Below are 7488 nucleotides of genomic sequence, written 5' to 3' on the forward strand. Positions count from 1 at the left end.
GTGGCTCAGTTAGTATGCCACCTTGGTTAGTTGAGTTTGGTTTGAGACCCATATATACAGGGTTCTTCTATTTCTTTGTAAGAGAGTTCATTTGGCTTCCACAACTAAGAAGAGGAAAACTGTTTTCAGCCTCCACCCTTGTGTGTGAATCCCCATTGTGCAAGCAAGATAGCTACAAGTGAGACTCCTTCCTTCTCTCCCACAATCTTGACATGGTATCAGAGCCTTGTTCGTGGTAAGGAGCTCAAGAAAGCAAGCCAAGCTCGCGGTGTTCTGGTAAGAGGAGTAGTGTTGCTTTCATTTTCTGTTTTGGGAGCAGATCTCTGCAGGTAGCACAGCCGGAAATTGCAGGAGTGCATTGTCTCAGGTTGAGACGCCCTTCGCGGTGAAGCAAGAGGGCAGTATATGTTGCGGGAAAGAGCTTTAGCTCTTGGCGGCCCTGTTTTTTTGATTTGAGGCCATTTCGGGGCCTGTTCTGGAGGCGGAAGTTTTCTGCACGCACTCAGGAAAAAGCCCAGTTTTATGCTGTGCAGCCACTGTTCTGCAGGTCGGTGAATAGTTACTGTAAACATTGCATTGTATGCTTGTGCGCAGAGGCATTGGGAGCTACAGAATCATCCCTGTTGCCTGTTGATACAAAATCGTCACTAGGAAGTGACTGTGTGGTCAAATACCACTTTCGCCAGTTTTGCAGATTTTCCCTTGTGAGGGTGAAGCTGTGGTTTTTGCAGTGACAGAATTTTTTGCAGTCTTCTGTAATGGCATCTGATTCTCTTTCACAGATTGTCACTGAAAAGCTTGACAAGAACAACTTCCAAGCATGGAAGTTTAGAATGACAAATTTCCTTATGGGAAAAGGATATTGGGAATTTGTTGCAGGAAATGAAGAAGAACCAGTTCTTCCTGATGTTCCCAATCAACAGCAAATGCAGGCATTTAAAGCATGGCATGAGAGAGCCAGGAAAGTTATGTACTGGCTGTCTATCAGCATTTCAAACTCTATGATTGTGCATATTCAGGATGCAAGTACGCCAAAGGAGGCATGGGATACTCTGTCAAAAATGTATAGCACAAATACGCAAGCGAGGAAAATGCAGCTCAAGCAAGAGTTGCATAATGTGCAAAGAGAAAATATGAGCATCAATGACTACCACATGAAGGTGAAGAAGATTGCAGATGCACTTGCTTCCATTGGGTCGCCAGTGGAAGATGATGATTTAGTTTCTGTGACCTTGAATGGTCTAGGAAAGGATTATGCGCAGTTTCGGACATCCATTTCCGTCCGTGAAAGATTTCCTGATTTTGAAGAGTTGATTGCTCTTCTAATTTCTGAGGAGCAGAGAAATGGTGGTGCATCTTCTTCAGGAGGAACTTCAAAAGAAGCTGTCTTCTACTCAAATGCTGGAAGAGGTAGAGGCAGAGGTAGAGGAGGCCGATTTGGAGGCCGTGGTAGAAATCAGAATATGCAGCAAACTCAAGAAAACCAGTCCTATGGAGGAGGACGTGGTAACTCTAGAGGCAGGGGGAGCCAAAGAGGTCGTGGTGGATGGCAAAGAGGCCAAAATACAAACAGTAATGTTGAATGCTACTACTGTGGTAAAATGGGTCATATGGCTAAAGACTGCTATAAAAAGCAGAATGACATCATGAATGGAAAACTGCAACAAGGGAATTATGCATCTTCTAGTAGACAGGGTGATGACAGAAATGAGCATTTGTTCATGGTGCAGCACATGAACAATTCTGTGACAAGTGGAGAAGAAAGCAACGATGTATGGTATGTTGACTCAGGTGCATCAAACCATATGACAGGTCATGCAGAATGGATGGAGGATGCAAGGAAAATGGAAAAACCAGGATTTGTGGAGACTGGTGATGATACTGCACATCCTATTGTGCAGATTGGAAAAATTCCTTTGTCTATGCAGGATGGGAAAAAGAAATACCTGTCCGATGTATTTCATGTCCCGAATATCACCAAGAATCTGGTTTCTGTTGGTCAAATGGTTGAGCAGGGCTTGCAGGTCAGATTTAATCCTCATGGATGCTTTGTTGAGGATATGAAAAATAAAGGTCGCTTGATAGCAAAAGGAAAGAAGAAGGGCAGAATGTTTACATTGGATGCAGACATGCCTGAATTGAGTGCAGCAATGTTTGCACATGGGACCGGTGTAGTTGCAGATATTGATATCTGGCATAAACGCATTGGTCATGTTAATGTACAGCGACTTAAATCAATGCAGGCCCAAAATATTGTTGCAGGATTGCCTAAGTTCAAGGTTGCAGAAATGCATAAGGTATGTGAAGCCTGTCAGTTTGGAAAACAGGCAAGGAAACCATTTCCTAGACATGTTCAAGAGAGTGAGAAGCCATTGGAATTAATCCACTCTGATGTGTGGACTACTAAAGCTGCATCTCTTGGAGGCTGTCATTATTTTGTCAGTTTTATTGATGACTATAGCAGAAAAGTTTGGGTGTATTTTATGAAAAAGAAAAGTGAAGTTTTTGGGCATTTCAAAACTCTTAAAGCTATGGTTGAAAAAGAAACAGGTCTGCAGATAAAATGCCTAAGGTCAGATGGAGGGGGAGAGTACCTCTCAAATGAGTTTGCAAGGTTCCTGCAGGAGCATGGCATAAAGCAGCAATATTCATGCAGTCATACCCCACAACAAAATGGAATTGCAGAAAGGAAAAACAGGCATATTGGAGAGGTATCTCGTGCCATGCTCAATGAAAAAGACTTGCCAGATTTTTATTGGGCTGAAGCAGTTGCTACAGCAGTCTACATAATGAACATGACTCCCACTGCAGCAATACATGGAATGACTCCAGAGGAGAGGTATACTGGTAGGAAACCAGATATTTCTCATTTGAAAATTTTTGGTTGCATTGCCTATGTACATGTGCCAGATGAGCTGAGATCCAAGTTGGATCCAAAAGCTGAGAAGTGCATCTTTATTGGTTACTCTCTGCAGCAAAAAGGGTATAGATGCTATAACCCTTCTACTCGTAAGTTTACAGTGAGCAGAGATGTTGTTTTTGATGAGATGAGTAGCTGGTATAAACCAGTAAATGTGATTGATGATGTAGATGCACAAAATGGTAATGCTGCACAAAATTCACAGCAGCAGTCACAAAATATTAGTGGACCTGGAGCGTCCTCAAGTAGTGGTTCACAGTCTTCGCCATGGACAGGCAGATTGAGATCAGGAGAATCTTCTCAAAGTAATGCAGATAGTGGTATGCAGGTATCACGAAAAGGAAAAGAGAAGGTTGATCAGCCCATGTTTGATGTGAATGCAGGTCACTCTTATGTGGATGGAGAATCCAGTGGCTCAGAACAGAGCATTGATGATGAGTTGGGTATTCCTTCTATTGTTACACCTGGAGTAAGGAAGACTAGGGATGTTTTGAGAGCACCTGGGAGTGAACCCACTTTGCGCAGGTCTACCAGAGTTAGGTATCCTGTGGATAGGCTGAAATATGATGGATTTACAGCCATTCACTATGCATATATGGTCAAGGTGATACAGGAACCAGAACCCACTTCTTTTGAGCAAGCCATGGGAAAAGAAAAATGGGAGAAAGCCATGGATGAAGAGATGGATGCCTTGGAAGCAAACACTACATGGGAATTGGTGCCTTTGCCTAAAGGTAAGAATGCAATTGGCTGTAAGTGGGTTTATAAGGTGAAGCACAATGCTGATGGTTCTGTGAACAGATACAAGGCAAGATTAGTAGTCAAGGGGTATGCACAAACATATGGCATTGACTATGAAGAAACATTCAGTCCAGTTGCAAGGATGGCAACCGTAAGAGCAGTCATTGCTATGGCTGCATCAAAGGGATGGTCTTTACATCAGATGGATGTAAAGAATGCCTTCTTGCATGGTGATTTGCAAGAAGAGGTATATATGGAGCAGCCACCAGGTTATGTGCATGTTGTTCATCCTGAGTTTGTTTGCAGGTTGAAGAAAGCTTTGTATGGCTTGAAGCAAGCACCTAGAGCATGGTCTGACAAGATAGGACAGTATCTTGTCACTATTGGCTTTCAGATTTCCAAGGCAGATTTCTCACTTTATGTGAGAAAAACAGAGAAAGGTATTATGCTACTTGTCATTTATGTTGATGATTTGATTATGACAGGTGACAGTGATGAAGATATCCTTCATGTGAAAATGCTATTGAAGCAGAAGTTTGAGATGAAGGATTTGGGAGAGCTGCGTTATTTCTTGGGCATTGAGGTGATTAGATCACCAAGTGGGATACAGCTCTTGCAGAGGCAATATGGATTGGACATGCTGTCCAAATATGGGATGACAGGCTGTAAGCCTATTTCAGTTCCTTTGGAGCAGAATGTGAAGCTGAGCGCAGATGCAGGTGAGCTTCTGGAAGACCCTACTATGTACAGACGCATAGTAGGAAGCTTGATTTATATGACTATTACCAGGCCAGATTTGAGCTATGCTGTTGGATTGGTAAGTCAGTTTATGCAGGCTCCAAGGAAACCACATTTGGATGCGGCTAGACGCATACTCAGGTATGTGAAGTCCACATTGCAGTATGGACTATTTTATGAGACTGGGGTTCAGATACAGTTGCATGGATACACTGATGCTGATTGGGCTGGTAGTATTTCTGATAGACGATCTACCAGTGGATATGTGTTCTCTTTTGGGAGTGCTGCAGTCACTTGGAGCAGCAAGAAACAGTCTACAGTTGCCTTGTCGAGCACAGAGGCTGAGTACAGGGGTGCAGCAATGGCTGCATGTGAGGTAGCTTGGTTGCATAAGCTACTTTATGATATGCATCAGTCTACAGATGGGCCAGTTGTCATTTATTGTGACAACATGAGTAGTATACACTTGGCAAATAACCCAGTCTATCATGCTAGAACAAAGCACATTGAGGTGCATTATCACTATGTGCGAGAGAGGGTTTTACTAGGTCTTATTGATCTAGTTTATGTCAGCACAGAGGATCAGGTAGCTGACATATTCACGAAGGCATTGGGCGCAGAGAAGCTGCGCAAGTTCAGAGACCTGCTTGGTGTGCAGGAATTGGGATTGAGCTCGAGGGGGAGTGTTGACATATCGAGCTCCACTCGTGATACGCCAGGGTGACCGTTGTGCATTTATGTCACCGACGTGTTAGTTGCGGACGCGGTTGGTACACCGCCCCTGAATAATAGCTACACGATAGCTATCCTTATCTACTCTAGTTTGTGGCTCAGTTAGTATGCCACCTTGGTTAGTTGAGTTTGGTTTGAGACCCATATATACAGGGTTCTTCTATTTCTTTGTAAGAGAGTTCATTTGGCTTCCACAACTAAGAAGAGGAAAACTGTTTTCAGCCTCCACCCTTGTGTGTGAATCCCCATTGTGCAAGCAAGATAGCTACAAGTGAGACTCCTTCCTTCTCTCCCACAATCTTGACACTGCCATTGCATCCTCTTCAACTGGTATCAAAGCAGGTCTTCAAGAACTCATCCCAGCCTTCCACACAAGGTATGAGATCTTCATTCTCACTCAGTTTTCAACTCAATAGGATTTTCACAGGTTGTGGGCAGCCATAGCTCACACCTCTTGGAGCTTCCTTCACCTGGATCTTGCTTCAGCCTATCAAGGCTTGCTGAGGCTTGGTGTAGGCCTTCTTTGGCCCCCAATTGTGCCCCCTTTGGGCCCCATTGTTGACATGTGGACAGCAGACTCCCCAGCCACCTCACAATTTTTTTGCGCCTGTTTCAAAATTTGGCCCAAAAATCACTCTTTTTGTCATATCTCGGGCATTCCTCGATTCAAGCAAGGTAAGAGTCTAAGTTGGGGTTTTGGCACACTTCGGACACGATGGTGATGTCGAATTTGCCAAATTCTGATGACAAATATTCTGCAACAGATTTCAGGTCTGAGACAGCATGTATTTGTATGCCTATAGCTTATGTGATGCTTCTATTGATGTCTATTGATACCAGATCACTTGTGGATGTTATGCCTCTTATGTGAGATGCATTTGGAGCTGATTTAGCTCAGCCATTGACTATTTTGAACAATCCCAGATTTGTCCAAAATAGGGCAGTCACCTGTTACTTCAATTTTATGCTTACAAGTCTTGGCACTTGATGCCCGATTATGCCCAGTTGGTGCCTATACATACGGGAACATATGCCTATGGTTTACCTATGGATTTGAGCTTGGATTGAGCATTGATTTGCTCAATTTACAGAGGTTATATGCTGCTGGAAACTTCAATGATGAAGCTATTTATGCTACAATTGGGTTATGCATATTGGTTTACGGGGTGTTCCCAGCTACTCGCAGCTACTCGGTATGATGTCATGATGTATTTGTACTATGCCACATGTCTTGTTTATGCTCCGGAATGCTTTTGAGCTCAGATTAGAGCTCAATTTGGGTTTGATTATCACTTCTTTGCAACTGGCATTTCATCTATGACATGGTTTATGCCAAGGCTACCCAGTACGGGTTATGATGTCTTGATGAGTGCTTTATGCTTTGGCTATGGATGGCAGTTATTTGAGCTCGCCTTGACATTAATTTGAGTATTCCCTTGAGAAGTTGGACATTGACTTGGCTTTTTCCGTTACGACCTTGGATGATATATGGGATTTGATGCTCCAATTATGGATCTTGGCTATTAATTGGATGCACTTATAGGTATTGAGTAGTGAGCTGCTGCCTATTGAGCTATGATTGCTTGTTTGCATTTGGTATGTGGGATACTTACTGATCAGTGGACTTGAATAGTGATTGGAATTTACAGTTATGGCTTTCTTGCTCCTCTGTTGTCTAGCTTCTATGCTAGTTGGGCTTCTGTTGCCCGTCCATGTTAGAGAGTAGATGCTATGTATGCTTACCCATCTATGCACATGGTCTACTATTGTATACCTTACAAAGCCACTTATTTGGATGTTGTTATATAGATGTTTGGGCTTCACTTGGAGCTTGACTCTTGCAGGATGCTTTGCCACTTGTCGATCTTTACTTGACTTGGATGTTCCTTGGTGGCATGATGTACTGCACAGTTATGCATATGCATATGGTTATGGGCTGATTTCATGGCTGAATATCATATGCTCTTATGACAGATGTCTTATGCTTTACTGTACTATGGTTGGTTATGTCATGCAGTTGGCTATGACTCTTCTTCATGTGGGAGCTTTTGCATCCTTGATTGATGCCTTTATGTCCTCCCATCCATTGAGGTTTCATGAGCATTTGCAGCATGCTTCTACCACTAATGTACTAGCAGATGATTGTCTTTATGAGTAGGTTCCCTATGTTGGAACAGCCCTCGATTGCTTGAGCTCCGTGGATGCTATGGATAGCCCTATTCATGATGACTTGAATTTCTTGTCATCTTCTACAGATTCTTGTACTTCAGATGTTGTTTGCTTCCATTGTGGGAAGCTTGGGCATGTTCAAAGAAAATGCTTTAGACGGATTAGAGAGTAGCAGAGACAGAGATGAA

The sequence above is a fragment of the Lygodium microphyllum genome, chromosome 15 (genome assembly GCF_053477565.2).
Source record: "Lygodium microphyllum isolate KBCC chromosome 15, Lygodium_microphyllum_v1.1.10, whole genome shotgun sequence".
NCBI classification, from domain to species: Eukaryota; Viridiplantae; Streptophyta; class Polypodiopsida; order Schizaeales; family Lygodiaceae; genus Lygodium; species Lygodium microphyllum.